Source organism: Mesoplodon bidens (genome assembly GCF_964165515.1).
Source record: "Mesoplodon bidens genome assembly, chromosome: 19".
NCBI classification, from domain to species: domain Eukaryota; kingdom Metazoa; phylum Chordata; class Mammalia; order Artiodactyla; family Ziphiidae; genus Mesoplodon; species Mesoplodon bidens.
The window spans coordinates 57,691,030-57,706,633 of NC_138179.1; positions in this window are offsets into that span (position 1 = coordinate 57,691,030).

Sequence of the window (15,604 nt, forward strand, 5' to 3'; positions counted from 1 at the left end):
GCTTAGGGCAAAGGAGAGGGTACGGAAACGTGGGAGGGTCGGGCCCCGTGCTGACGCACGGGTTAGTGCCAGCATACGGGCCAGGAGTAGGCAACGGCGTAGGATAAAGTGTAGGGCTGGTGGTGGGTTTCCATTCCGGGCTAGGGTTAGGGTTAGGGAACGGCAAGGCTTAGGGCACAGGTGAGGGTACGGAAACGTGGCAGGGTCAGGCTACGTGCTGACGCACAGCTCAGTGCCAGCGTACGGGTCAGGAGTAGGGTACGGCGTAAGGTAAGGTGTAGGGCTGGTGGCGGGTTTCTATTCCGGGCTAGGGTTAGGGTTAGGGTACGGCAAGGCTTAGGGCACAGGTGAGGGTACGGAAACGTGGGAGGGTCAGGCTACGTGGTGACGCACGGGTCAGTGCCAGCGTACGGGCCAGGATTAGGCAACGGCTTAAGGTAGGGTGTAGGGCTGGTGGTGGGTTTCTATTCCGGGCTAGGGTTAGGGTTAGGGAATGGCAAGGCTTAGGGCACAGGTGAGGGTACAGAAACGTGGGAGGGTCGGGCTACGTGCTGACGCACGCGTCAGTGCCAGCATACGGGTCAGGAGTAGGCAACGACGTAGGATAAAGTGTAGGGCTGGTGGTGGGTTTCCATTCCGGGCTAGGGTTAGGGTTAGGGAACGGCAACGCTTAGGGCACAGGTGAGGGTACGGAAACGTGGGAGGGTCAGGCTACGTGCTGACGCACGGGTCAGTGCCAGCGTACGGGCCAGGAGTAGGCAACGGCTTAAGGTAAGGTGTAGGGCTGGTGGTGGGTTTCTATTCCGGGCTAGGGTTAGGGTTAGGGAACGGCAAGGCTTAGGGCACAGGTGAGGGTACAGAAACGTGGGAGGGTCGGGCTACGTGCTGACGCACGGTTCAGTGCCAGCGTACGGGCCAGGAATAGGGTACGGCGTAAGGTAAGGTGTAGGGCTGGTGGTGGGTTTCTATTCCGGGCTAGGGTTAGGGTTGGGAACGGCAAGGCTTAGGGCACAGGTGAGGGTACGGAAACGTGGGAGGGTCGGGCTACGTGCAGACGCACGGGTCAGTGCCAGCGTACGGGCCAGGAGTAGGCAACGGCGTAGGATAAAGTGTAGGGCTGGTGGTGGATTTGCGTTCTGGGCTAGGGTTAGGGTTAGGGAACGGCATGGCTTAGGGCACAGGTGAGGGTACGGAAACGTGGGAGGGTCAGGCTACGTGCTGACGCACGGTTCAGTGCCAGCGTACGGGCCAGGAATAGGGTATGGCGTAATGTAAGGTGTCAGGCTGGTGGTGGGTTTCCGTTCCGGGCTAGGGTTAGGGTTAGGGAACGGCAAGGCTTAGGGCACAGGTGAAGGTACGGAAACGTGGGAGGCTCGTGCTACGTGCTGACGCACGTGTCAGTGCCAGCGTACGGGCCAGGAGTAGGCAACGGCGTAGGATAAAGTGTAGGCTGGTGGTGGATTTGCGTTCTGGGCTAGGGTTAGGGTTAGGGAACGGCAAGGCTTAGGGCACAGGAGAGGGTACGGAAACGCCAGAGTGTAAGGCTACGTGCTGAAGCACGGGGCAGTGCCAGAGTACAGGCCAGGAGTAGGCAACGGCGTAGGGTAAGGTGTAGGGCTGGTGGTGGGTTTCCATTCCGGGCTAGGGTTAGGGTTAGGGAACGGCAAGGCTTAGGGCACAGGTGAGGGTACGGAAACGTGGGAGGGTCAGGCTACGTGCTGACGCACGGGTCAGTGCCAGCGTACGGGCCAGGTGTAGGCAACAGCGTAAGGTAAGGTGTAGGGCTGGTGGTTGTTTTCCGTTCCAGGCTAGGGTTAGGGTTAGGGAACGGCAAGGCTTAGGGCACAGGTGAGGGTACGGAAACGTGGGAGGGTCGGGCTACGTGCTGATGCACGGGTCAGTGCCAGCGTACTGGCCAGGAGTAGGCAACGGCATAGGATAAAGTGTAGGGCTGGTGGTGGATTTGCGTTCCGGGCTAGGGTTAGGGTTAGGGAACGGCAAGGCTTAGGGCACAGGTGAGGGTACGGAAGCGTGGGAGGGTCAGGCTACGTGCAGACGAACGGGTCAGTGCCAGCGTACGGGTCAGGAGTAGGGTACGGCGTAAGGTAAGGTGTAGGGCTGGTGGTGGGTTTCTATTCCGGGCTAGGGTTAGGGTTAGGGAACGGCAAGGCTTAGGGCACAAGTGAGGGTACAGAAACGTGGGAGGGTCAGGCTACGTGCTGACGCACGGTTCAGTGCCAGCGTACGGGCCAGGAATAGGGTACGGCGTAAGGTAAGGTGTAGGGCTGGTGGTGGGTTTCCATTCCGGGCTAGGGTTAGGGTTAGGGAACGGCAAGGCTTAGGGCACAGCTGAGGGCACGGAAACGTGGGAGTGTCAGGCTACGTGCTGACGCACGGGTCAGTGCCAGCGTACGGGTCAGGAGTAGGGTACGGCGTAAGGTAAGGTGTAGGGCTGGTGGTGGGTTTCTATTCCGGGCTAGGGTTAGGGTTAGGGAAAGGCAAGGCTTAGGGCACAGGTCAGGGTACGGAAACGCAGGAGGGTAAGGCTACGTGCTGATGAACGGGTCAGTGCCAGAGTACGGGCCAGGAGTAGGCAACGGCGTAGGGTAAGGTGTAGGGCTGGTGGTTGGTTTCCGTTCCAGGCTAGGGTTAGGGTTAGGGAACGGCAAGGCTTAGGGCACAGGGGAGGGTACGGAAACGTGGGAGGGTCGGGCTACGTGCTGATTCACGGGTCCGTGCCAGCGTTCGGGCCAGGAGTGGGCAACGGCGTAAGGTAAGGTGTAGGGCTTGTGGTTGATTTCCGTTCCGGGATAGGGTTAGGGTTAGGGATCGGCAAGGCTTAGGGCACAGGTGAGGGTATGGAAACGTGGGAGGGTCGGGCTACGTGCAGACGCACGGGTCAGTGCCAGCGTACGGGACAGGAGTAGGGAACGGCGTAGGATAAAGTGTACGGCTGGTGGTGGATTTGCGTTCTTGGCTAGGGTTAGGGTTAGGGAACGGCAAGGCTTAGGGCACAGGTCAGGGTACGGAAACGCGGGAGGGTAAGGCTACGTGCTGATGCACGGGTCAGTGCCAGAGTACAGGCCAGGACTAGGCAACGGCGTAGGGTAAGGTGTAGGGCTGGTGGTGGGTTTTCATTCCGGGCTAGGGTTAGCGTTAGGGAAAGGCAAGGCTTAGGGCACAGGTGTGGGTACGGAAACGTGGGAGGTTCAGGCTACGTGCTGACGCACGGGTCAGTGCAAGCATACGTGCCAGGAGTAGGCAACGGCGTAAGGTAAGGTGTAGGGCTGGTGGTTGGTTTCCGTTCCAGGCTAGGGTTAGGGTTAGGGAACAGCAAGGCTTAGGGCACAGGTGAGGGTACGGAAACGTGGGGGGTCAGGCTACGTGCTGACGCACAGGTCAGTGCCAGCGTACAGGTCAGGAGTAGGGTACGGCGTAAGGTAAGGTGTAGGGCTGGTGGTGGGTTTCTATTCCGGGCTAGGGTTAGGGTTAGGGAACGGCAAGGCATAGGGCACAGGTGAGGGTACGGAAACGTGGGAGGGTCAGGCTTCGTGCTGACGCATGGGTCAGTGCCAGCGTTCGGGTCAGGAGTAGGTTATGGCGTAAGGTAAGGTGTAGGGCTGGTGGTGGGTTTCTATTCCGGGCTAGGGTTAGGGTTAGGGAACGGCAAGGCTTAGGGCACAGGTGAGGGTACGGAAACGTGGGAGGGTCGGGCTACGTGCAGACGCACGGGTCAGTGCCAGCGTACGGGCCAGGAGTAGGCAACGGCGTAGGATAAAGTGTAGGGCTGGTGGTGGATTTGCGTTCTGGGCTAGGGTTAGGGTTAGGGAACGGCATGGCTTAGGGCACAGGTGAGGGTACGGAAACGTGGGAGGGTCAGGCTACGTGCTGACGCACGGTTCAGTGCCAGCGTACGGGCCAGGAATAGGGTATGGCGTAATGTAAGGTGTCAGGCTGGTGGTGGGTTTCCGTTCCGGGCTAGGGTTAGGGTTAGGGAACGGCAAGGCTTAGGGCACAGGTGAAGGTTCGGAAACGTGGGAGGCTCGTGCTACGTGCTGACGCACGGGTCAGTGCCAGCGTACGGGCCAGGAGTAGGCAACGGCGTAGGATAAAGTGTAGGCTGGTGGTGGATTTGCGTTCTGGGCTAGGGTTAGGGTTAGGGAACGGCAAGGCTTAAGGCACAGGAGAGGGTACGGAAACGCCAGAGTGTAAGGCTACGTGCTGATGCACGGGGCAGTGCCAGAGTACAGGCCAGGAGTAGGCAACGGCGTAGGGTAAAGTGTAGGGCTGGTGGTGGGTTTCCATTCCGGGCTAGGGTTAGGGTTAGGGAACGGCAAGGTTTAGGGCACAGGTGAGGGTACGGAAACGTGGGAGGGTAAGGCTACGTGCTGACGCACGGGTCAGTGCCAGCGTACGGGCCAGGTGTAGGCAACGGCGTAAGGTAAGGTGTAGGGCTGGTGGTTGTTTTCCGTTCCAGGCTAGGGTTAGGGTTAGGGAACGGCAAGGCTTAGGGCACAGGTGAGGGTACGGAAACGTGGGAGGGTCGGGCTACGTGCTGATGCACGGGTCAGTGCCAGCGTACTGGCCAGGAGTAGGCACGGCGTAGGATAAAGTGTAGGGCTGGTGGTGGATTTGCGTTCCGGGCTAGGGATAGGGTTAGGGAACGGCAAGGCTTAGGGCACAGGTGAGGTTACGGAAGCGTGGGAGGGTCAGGCTACGTGCAGACGAACGGGTCAGTGCCAGCGTACGGGTCAGGAGTAGGGTACGGCGTAAGGTAAGGTGTAGGGCTGGTGGTGGGTTTCTATTCCGGGCTAGGGTTAGGGTTAGGGAACGGCAAGGCTTAGGGCACAAGTGAGGGTACAGAAACGTGGGAGGGTCAGGCTACGTGCTGACGCACGGTTCAGTGCCAGCGTACGGGCCAGGAATAGGGTACGGCGTAAGGTAAGGTGTAGGGCTGGTGGTGGGTTTCCATTCCGGGCTAGGGTTAGGGTTAGGGAACGGCAAGGCTTAGGGCACAGCTGAGGGCACGGAAACGTGGGAGGGTCAGGCTACGTGCTGACGCACGGGTCAGTGCCAGCGTACGGGTCAGGAGTAGGGTACGGCGTAAGGTAAGGTGTAGGGCTGGTGGTGGGTTTCTATTCAGGGCTAGGGTTAGGGTTAGGGAACGGCAAGGCTTAGGGCACAGGTCAGGGTACGGAAGCGCAGGAGGGTAAGGCTACGTGCTGATGAACGGGTCAGTGCCAGAGTACAGGCCAGGAGTAGGCAACGGCGTAGGGTAAGGTGTAGGGCTGGTGGTTGGTTTCCGTTCCAGGCTAGGGTTAGGGTTAGGGAACGGCAAGGCTTAGGGCACAGGGGAGGGTACGGAAACGTGGGAGGGTCGGGCTACGTGCTGATTCACGGGTCCGTGCCAGCGTTCGGGCCAGGAGTGGGCAACGGCGTAAGGTAAGGTGTAGGGCTTGTGGTTGATTTCCGTTCCGGGATAGGGTTAGGGTTAGGGATCGGCAAGGCTTAGGGCACAGGTGAGGGTATGGAAACGTGGGAGGGTCGGGCTACGTGCAGACGCACGGGTCAGTGCCAGCGTACGGGACAGGAGTAGGGAACGGCGTAGGATAAAGTGTACGGCTGGTGGTGGATTTGCGTTCTTGGCTAGGGTTAGGGTTAGGGAACGGCAAGGCTTAGGGCACAGGTCAGGGTACGGAAACGCGGGAGGGTAAGGCTACGTGCTGATGCACGGGTCAGTGCCAGAGTACAGGCCAGGACTAGGCAACGGCGTAGGGTAAGGTGTAGGGCTGGTGGTGGGTTTTCATTCCGGGCTAGGGTTAGCGTTAGGGAAAGGCAAGGCTTAGGGCACAGGTGTGGGTACGGAAACGTGGGAGGTTCAGGCTACGTGCTGACGCACGGGTCAGTGCAAGCATACGTGCCAGGAGTAGGCAACGGCGTAAGGTAAGGTGTAGGGCTGGTGGTTGGTTTCCGTTCCAGGCTAGGGTTAGGGTTAGGGAACGGCAAGGCTTAGGGCACAGGTGAGGGTACGGAAACGTGGGAGGGTCGGGCTACGTGCTGACGCACGGGTCAGTGCCAGCGTACGGGCCAGGAGTAGGCAACTGCGTAGGATAAAGTGTAGGGCTAGTGGTGGATTTGCGTTCCAGGCTAGGGTTAGGGTTAGGGAACGGCAAGGCTTAGGGCACAGGTGAGGGTACGGAAACGTGGGAGGGTCGGGCTACGTGCTGACGCACGGGTCAGTGCCAGCGTACGGGCCAGGAGTAGGCAACGGCGTAGGATAAAGTGTAGGGCTGGTGGTGGATTTGCGTTCGGGGCTAGGGTTAGGGTTAGGGAACGGCAAGGCTTAGGGCACAGGTGAGGGTACGGAAACGTGGGAGGGTCAGGCTACGTGCTGACGCACAGGTCAGTGCCAGCGTACAGGTCAGGAATATGGTACGGCGTAAGGTAACGTGTAGGGCTGGTGGTGGGTTTCTATTCCGGGCTAGGGTTAGGGTTAGGGAACCGCAAGGCTTAGGGCACAGGTGAGGGCACGGAAACGTGGGAGGGTCAGGCTACGTGCTGACGCACGGGTCAGTGCCAGCGTACGGGTCAGGAGTAGGGTATGGCGTAAGGTAAGGTGTAGGGCTGGTGGTGGGTTTCTATTCCGGGCTAGGGTTAGGGTTAGGGAACGGCAAGGCTTAGGGCACAGGTGAGGGTACAGAAACGTGGGAGGGTCGGGCTACGTGCTGACGCACGGGTCAGTGCCAGCGTACGGGCCAGGAGTATGCAACGGCGTAGGATAAAGTGTAGGGCTGGTGGTTGATTTCCGTTCCGGGCTAGTGTTAGGGTTAGGGAACGGCAAGGCTTAGGGCACAGGTGAGGTTACGGAAACGTGGGAGGGTCAGGCTACGTGCTGACGCACGGGTCAGTGCCAGCGTACGGGCCAGGAGTAAGCAACGGCGTAAGGTAAGGTGTAGGGCTGGTGGTTGGTTTCCGTTCCAGGCTAGGGTTAGGGTTACGGAACGGCAAGGCTTAGGGCACAGGTGAGGGTACGGAAACGTGGGAGGGTCGGGCTATGTGCTGACGCACGTGTCAGTGCCAGCGTACGGGCCAGGAGTAGGCAACGGCGTAGGATAAAGTGTATGGCTGGTGGTGGATTTGCGTTCCGGGCTAGGGTTAGGGTAAGGGAACGGCAAGGCTTAGGGCACAGGTGAGGGTACGGAAACGTGGCAGGGTCAGGCTACGTGCTGACGCACAGCTCAGTGCCAGCGTACAGGTCAGGAGTAGGGTACGGCGTAAGGAAAAGTGTAGGGCTGGTGGTGGGTTTCTATTCCGGGCTAGGGTTAGGGTTAGGGAACGGCAAGGCTTAGGGCACAGGTGAGGGTACGGAAACGTGGGAGGGTCAGGCTACGTGCTGACGCACGTGTCAGTGCCAGCGTACGGGTCAGGAGTAGGGTACGGCGTAAGGTAAGGTGTAGGGCTGGTGGTGGGTTTCTAATCCGGGCTAGGGTTAGGGTTAGGGAACGGCAAGGCTTAGGGCACAGGTGAGGGTACGGAAACGTGGGAGGGTCAGGCTACGTGGTGACGCACGGGTCAGTGCCAGCGTACGGGCCAGGAGTAGGCAACGGCTTAAGGTAGGGTGTAGGGCTGGTGGTGGGTTTCTATTCCGGGCTAGGGTTAGGGTTAGGGAACGGCAAGGCTTAGGGCACAGGTGAGGGTTCAGAAACGTGGGAGGGTCGGGCTACGTGCTGACGCACGGGTCAGTGCCAGCATACGGGTCAGGAGTAGGCAACGACGTAGGATAAAGTGTAGGGCTGGTGGTGGGTTTCCATTCCGGGCTAGGGTTAGGGTTAGGGAACGGCAACGCTTAGGGCACAGGTGAGGGTACGGAAACGTGGGAGGGTCAGGCTATGTGCTGACGCACGGGTCATTGCCAGCGTACGGGCCAGGAGTAGGCAACGGCTTAAGGTAAGGTGTAGGGCTGGTGGTGGGTTTCTATTCCGGGCTAGGGTTAGGGTTAGGGAACGGCAAGTCTTAGGGCACAGGTGAGGGTACAGAAACGTGGGAGGGTCGGGCTACGTGCTGACGCACGGGTCAGTGCCAGCGTACGGGCCAGGAGTAGGCAACGGCTTAAGGTAAGGTGTAGGGCTGGTGGTGGGTTTCTATTCCGGGCTAGGGTTAGGGTTAGGGAACGGCAAGGCTTAGGGCACATGTGAGGGTACAGAAACGAGGGAGGGTCGGGCTACGTGCTGACGCACGGGTCAGTGCCAGCGTACGGGCCAGGAGCAGGCAACGGCGTAGGATAAAGTGTAGGGCTGGTGGTGGATTTGCGTTCGGGGCTAGGGTTAGGGTTAGGGAACGGCAAGGCTGAGGGCACAGGTGAGGGTACGGAAACGTGGGAGGGTAAGGCTACGTGCTGACGCACGGGTCAGTGCCAGCGTACGGGCCAGGTGTAGGCAACGGCGTAAGGTAAGGTGTAGGGCTGGTGGTTGTTTTCCGTTCCAGTCTAGGGTTAGGGTTAGGGAACGGCAAGGCTTAGGGCACATGTGAGGGTACGGAAACGTGGGAGGGTCGGGCTACGTGCTGACGCACGGTTCAGTGCCAGCGTACGGGCCAGGAATAGGGTACGGCGTAAGGTAAGGTGTAGGGCTGGTGGTGGGTTTCCATTCCGGGCTAGGGTTAGGGTTAGGGAACGGCAAGGCTTAGGGCACAGCTGAGGGCACGGAAACGTGGGAGGGTCAGGCTACGTGCTGACGCACGGGTCAGTGCCAGCGTACGGGTCAGGAGTAGGGTACGGCGTAAGGTAAGGTGTAGGGCTGGTGGTGGGTTTCTATTCCGGGCTAGGGTTAGGGTTAGGGAACGGCAAGGCTTAGGGCACAGGTCAGGGTACGGAAGCGCAGGAGGGTAAGGCTACGTGCTGATGAACGGGTCAGTGCCAGAGTACAGGCCAGGAGTAGGCAACGGCGTAGGGTAAGGTGTAGGGCTGGTGGTTGGTTTCCGTTCCAGGCTAGGGTTAGGGTTAGGGAACGGCAAGGCTTAGGGCACAGGGGAGGGTACGGAAACGTGGGAGGGTCGGGCTACGTGCTGATTCACGGGTCCGTGCCAGCGTTCGGGCCAGGAGTGGGCAACGGCGTAAGGTAAGGTGTAGGGCTTGTGGTTGATTTCCGTTCCGGGATAGGGTTAGGGTTAGGGATCGGCAAGGCTTAGGGCACAGGTGAGGGTATGGAAACGTGGGAGGGTCGGGCTACGTGCAGACGCACGGGTCAGTGCCAGCGTACGGGACAGGAGTAGGGAACGGCGTAGGATAAAGTGTACGGCTGGTGGTGGATTTGCGTTCTTGGCTAGGGTTAGGGTTAGGGAACGGCAAGGCTTAGGGCACAGGTCAGGGTACGGAAACGCGGGAGGGTAAGGCTACGTGCTGATGCACGGGTCAGTGCCAGAGTACAGGCCAGGACTAGGCAACGGCGTAGGGTAAGGTGTAGGGCTGGTGGTGGGTTTTCATTCCGGGCTAGGGTTAGCGTTAGGGAAAGGCAAGGCTTAGGGCACAGGTGTGGGTACGGAAACGTGGGAGGTTCAGGCTACGTGCTGACGCACGGGTCAGTGCAAGCATACATGCCAGGAGTAGGCAACGGCGTAAGGTAAGGTGTAGGGCTGGTGGTTGGTTTCCGTTCCAGGCTAGGGTTAGGGTTAGGGAACGGCAAGGCTTAGGGCACAGGTGAGGGTACGGAAACGTGGGAGGGTCGGGCTACGTGCTGACGCACGGGTCAGTGCCAGCGTACGGGCCAGGAGTAGGCAACTGCGTAGGATAAAGTGTAGGGCTAGTGGTGGATTTGCGTTCCAGGCTAGGGTTAGGGTTAGGGAACGGCAAGGCTTAGGGCACAGGTGAGGGTACGGAAACGTGGGAGGGTCGGGCTACGTGCTGACGCACGGGTCAGTGCCAGCGTACGGGTCAGGAGTAGGCAACGGCGTAGGATAAAGTGTAGGGCTGGTGGTGGATTTGCGTTCGGGGCTAGGGTTAGGGTTAGGGAACGGCAAGGCTTAGGGCACAGGTGAGGGTACGGAAACGTGGGAGGGTCAGGCTACGTGCTGACGCACAGGTCAGTGCCAGCGTACAGGTCAGGAATATGGTACGGCGTAAGGTAACGTGTAGGGCTGGTGGTGGGTTTCTATTCCGGGCTAGGGTTAGGGTTAGGGAACCGCAAGGCTTAGGGCACAGGTGAGGGCACGGAAACGTGGGAGGGTCAGGCTACGTGCTGACGCACGGGTCAGTGCCAGCGTACGGGTCAGGAGTAGGGTATGGCGTAAGGTAAGGTGTAGGGCTGGTGGTGGGTTTCTATTCCGGGCTAGGGTTAGGGTTAGGGAACGGCAAGGCTTAGGGCACAGGTGAGGGTACAGAAACGTGGGATGGTCGGGCTACGTGCTGACGCACGGGTCAGTGCCAGCGTACGGGCCAGGAGTATGCAACGGCGTAGGATAAAGTGTAGGGCTGGTGGTTGATTTCCGTTCCGGGCTAGTGTTAGGGTTAGGGAACGGCAAGGCTTAGGGCACAGGTGAGGTTACGGAAACGTGGGAGGGTCAGGCTACGTGCTGACGCACGGGTCAGTGCCAGCGTACGGGCCAGGAGTAAGCAACGGCGTAAGGTAAGGTGTAGGGCTGGTGGTTGGTTTCCGTTCCAGGCTAGGGTTAGGGTTACGGAACGGCAAGGCTTAGGGCACAGGTGAGGGTACGGAAACGTGGGAGGGTCGGGCTATGTGCTGACGCACGTGTCAGTGCCAGCGTACGGGCCAGGAGTAGGCAACGGCGTAGGATAAAGTGTATGGCTGGTGGTGGATTTGCGTTCCGGGCTAGGGTTAGGATAAGGGAACGGCAAGGCTTAGGGCACAGGTGAGGGTACGGAAACGTGGCAGGGTCAGGCTACGTGCTGACGCACAGCTCAGTGCCAGCGTACAGGTCAGGAGTAGGGTACGGCGTAAGGAAAAGTGTAGGGCTGGTGGTGGGTTTCTATTCCGGGCTAGGGTTAGGGTTAGGGAACGGCAAGGCTTAGGGCACAGGTGAGGGTACGGAAACGTGGGAGGGTCAGGCTACGTGCTGACGCACGTGTCAGTGCCAGCGTACGGGTCAGGAGTAGGGTACGGCGTAAGGTAAGGTGTAGGGCTGGTGGTGGGTTTCTAATCCGGGCTAGGGTTAGGGTTAGGGAACGGCAAGGCTTAGGGCACAGGTGAGGGTACGGAAACGTGGGAGGGTCAGGCTACGTGGTGACGCACGGGTCAGTGCCAGCGTACGGGCCAGGAGTAGGCAACGGCTTAAGGTAGGGTGTAGGGCTGGTGGTGGGTTTCTATTCCGGGCTAGGGTTAGGGTTAGGGAACGGCAAGGCTTAGGGCACAGGTGAGGGTTCAGAAACGTGGGAGGGTCGGGCTACGTGCTGACGCACGGGTCAGTGCCAGCATACGGGTCAGGAGTAGGCAACGACGTAGGATAAAGTGTAGGGCTGGTGGTGGGTTTCCATTCCGGGCTAGGGTTAGGGTTAGGGAACGGCAAAGCTTAGGGCACAGGTGAGGGTACGGAAACGTGGGAGGGTCAGGCTACGTGCTGACGCACGGGTCATTGCCAGCGTACGGGCCAGGAGTAGGCAACGGCTTAAGGTAAGGTGTAGGGCTGGTGGTGGGTTTCTATTCCGGGCTAGGGTTAGGGTTAGGGAACGGCAAGTCTTAGGGCACAGGTGAGGGTACAGAAACGTGGGAGGGTCGGGCTACGTGCTGACGCACGGGTCAGTGCCAGCGTACGGGCCAGGAGTAGGCAACGGCTTAAGGTAAGGTGTAGGGCTGGTGGTGGGTTTCTATTCCGGGCTAGGGTTAGGGTTAGGGAACGGCAAGGCTTAGGGCACATGTGAGGGTACAGAAACGTGGGAGGGTCGGGCTACGTGCTGACGCACGGGTCAGTGCCAGCGTACGGGCCAGGAGCAGGCAACGGCGTAGGATAAAGTGTAGGGCTGGTGGTGGATTTGCGTTCGGGGCTAGGGTTAGGGTTAGGGAACGGCAAGGCTGAGGGCACAGGTGAGGGTACGGAAACGTGGGAGGGTCAGGCTACGTGCTGACGCACAGGTCAGTGCCAGCGTACAGGTCAGGAGTAGGGTACGGCGTAAGGTAAGGTCTAGGGCTGGTGGTGGGTTTCTATTCCGGGCTAGGGTTAGGGTTAGGGAACGGCAAGGCATAGGGCACAGGTGAGGGTACGGAAACGTGGGAGGGTCAGGCTTCGTGCTGACGCACGGGTCAGTGCCAGCGTTCGGGTCAGGAGTAGGTTATGGCGTAAGGTAAGGTGTAGGGCTGGTGGTGGGTTTCCGTTCCGGGCTAGGGTTAGGTTTAGGGAACGGCAAGGCTTAGGGCACAGGTGAGGGTACGGAAACGTGGGAGGGTCGGGCTACGTGCTGACTCACGGGTCAGTGCCAGCGTACGGGCCAGGAGTAGGCAACGGCGTAGGATAAAGTGTAGGGCTGGTGGTGGATTTGCGTTCCGGGCTAGGGTTAGGGTTAGGGAACGGCATGGCTTAGGGCACAGGTGAGGGTACGGAAACGTGGGAGGGTCAGGCTACGTGCTGACGCACGGTTCAGTGCCAGCGTACGGGCCAGGAATAGGGTACGGCGTAATGTAAGGTGTCAGGCTGGTGGTGGGTTTCCGTTCCGGGCTAGGGTTAGGGTTAGGGAACGGCAAGGCTTAGGGCACAGGTGAAGGTACGGAAACGTGGGAGGCTCGTGCTACGTGCTGAGGCACGGGTCAGTGCCAGCGTACGGGCCTGGAGTAGGCAACGGCGTAGGATAAAGTGTAGGCTGGTGGTGGATTTGCGTTCTGGGCTAGGGTTAGGGTTAGGGAACGGCAAGGCTTAGGGCACAGGAGAGGGTACGGAAACGCCAGAGTGTAAGGCTACGTGCTGATGCACGGAGCAGTGCCAGAGTACAGGCCAGGAGTAGGCAACGGCGTAGGGTAAGGTGTAGGGCTGGTGGTGGGTTTCCATTCCGGGCTAGGGTTAGGGTTAGGGAACGGCAAGGCTTAGGGCACAGGTGAGGGTACGGAAACGTGGGAGGGTCAGGCTACGTGCTGACGCACGGGTCAGTGCCAGCGTACGGGCCAGGTGTAGGCAACGGCGTAAGGTAAGGTGTAGGGCTGGTGGTTGTTTTCCGTTCCATGCTAGGGTTAGGGTTAGGGAACGGCAAGGCTTAGGGCACAGGTGAGGGTACGGAAACGTGGGAGGGTCGGGCTACGTGCTGATGCACGGGTCAGTGCCAGCGTACTGGCCAGGAGTAGGCAACGGCATAGGATAAAGTGTAGGGCTGGTGGTGGATTTGCGTTCCGGGCTAGGGTTAGGGTTAGGGAACGGCAAGGCTTAGGGCACAGGTGAGGTTACGGAAGCGTGGGAGGGTCAGGCTACGTGCAGACGAATGGGTCAGTGCCAGCGTACGGGTCAGGAGTAGGGTACGGCGTAAGGTAAGGTGTAGGGCTGGTGGTGGGTTTCTATTCCGGGCTAGGGTTAGGGTTAGGGAACGGCAAGGCTTAGGTCACAAGTGAGGGTACGGAAACGTGGGAGGGTCAGGCTACGTGCTGACGCACGGTTCAGTGCCAGCGTACGGGCCAGGAATAGGGTACGGCGTAAGGTAAGGTGTAGGGCTGGTGGTGGGGTTCCATTCCGGGCTAGGGTTAGGGTTAGGGAACGGAAAGGCTTAGGGCACAGCTCAGGGCACGGAAACGTGGGAGGGTCAGGCTACGTGCTGACGCAAGGGTCAGTGCCAGCGTACGGGTCAGGAGTAGTGTACGGCGTAAGGTAAGGTGTAGGGCTGGTGGTGGGTTTCTATTCCGGGCTAGGGTTAGGGTTAGGGAACGGCAAGGCTTAGGGCACAGGTCAGGGTACGGAAACGCGTGAGGGTAAGGCTACGTGCTGATGAACGGGTCATTGCCAGAGTACAGGCCAGGAGTAGGCAACGGCGTAGGGTAAGGTGTAGGGCTGGTGGTTGGTTTCCGTTCCAGGCTAGGGTTAGGGTTAGGGAACGGCAAGGCTTAGGGCACAGGGGAGGGTACGGAAACGTGGGAGGGTCGGGCTACGTGCTGATTCACGGGTCCGTGCCAGCGTTCGGGCCAGGAGTGGGCAACGGCGTAAGGTAAGGTGTAGGGTTTGTGGTTGATTTCCGTTCCGGGATAGGGTTAGGGTTAGGGATCGGCAAGGCTTAGGGCACAGGTGAGGTTACGGAAACGTGGGAGGGTCGGGCTACGTGCAGACGCACGGGTCAGTGCCAGCGTATGGGCCAGGAGTAGGCAACGGCGTAGGATAAAGTGTACGGCTCGTGGTGGATTTGCGTTCTGTGCTAGGGTTAGGGTTAGGGAACGGCAAGGCTTAGGGCACAGGTCAGGGTACGGAAACGCGGGAGGGTAAGGCTACGTGCTGATGCACGGGTCAGTGCCAGAGTACAGGCCAGGACTAGGCAACGGCGTAGGGTAAGGTGTAGGGCTGGTGGAGGGTTTTCATTCCGGGCTAGGGTTAGCGTTAGGGAAATGCAAGGCTTAGGGCACAGGTGAGGGTACGGAAACGTGGGAGGTTCAGGCTACGTGCTGACGCACGGGTCAGTGCCAGCATACGTGCCAGGAGTAGGCAACGGCGTAAGGTAAGGTGTAGGGCTGGTGGTTGGTTTCCGTTCCAGGCTAGGGTTAGGGTTAGGGAACGGCAAGCCTTAGGGCACAGGTGAGGGTACGGAAACGTGGGAGGGTCGGGCTACGTGCTGACGCACGGGTCAGTGCCAGCGTACGGGCCAGGAGTAGGCAACGGCGTAGGATAAAGTGTAGGGCTGGTGGTGGATTTGCGTTCGGGGCTAGGGTTAGGGTTAGGGAACGGCAAGGCTTAGGGCACAGGTGAGGGTACGGAAACGTGGGAGGGTCAGGCTACGTGCTGACGCACAGGTCAGTGCCAGCGTACAGGTCAGGAATATGCTACGGCGTAAGGTAACGTGTAGGGCTGGTGGTGGGTTTCTATTCCGGGCTAGGGTTAGGGTTAGGGAACCGCAAGGCTTAGGGCACAGGTGAGGGCACGGAAACGTGGGAGGGTCAGGCTACGTGCTGACGCACGGGTCAGTGCCAGCGTACGGGTCAGGAGTAGGGTATGGCGTAAGGTAAGGTGTAGGGCTGGTGGTGGGTTTCTATTCCGGGCTAGGGTTAGGGTTAGGGAACGGCAAGGCTTAGGGCACAGGTGAGGGTACAGAAACGTGGGAGGGTCGGGCTACGTGCTGACGCACGGGTCAGTGCCAGCGTACGGGCCAGGAGTATGCAACGGCGTAGGATAAAGTGTAGGGCTGGTGGTTGATTTCCGTTCCGGGCTAGTGTTAGGGTTTGGGAACGGCAAGGCTTAGGGCACAGGTGAGGTTACTGAAACGTGGGAGGGTCAGGCTACGTGCGGACGCACGGGTCAGTGCCAGCGTACGGGCCAGGAGTAAGCAACGGCGTAAGGTAAGGTGTAGGGCTGGTGGTTGGTTTCCTTTCCAGGCTAGGGTTAGGGTTAGGGAACGGCAAGGCTTAGGGCACAGGTGAGGGTACGGAAACGTGGGAGGGTCGGGCTACGTGCTGACGCACGTGTCAGTGCCAGCGTACGG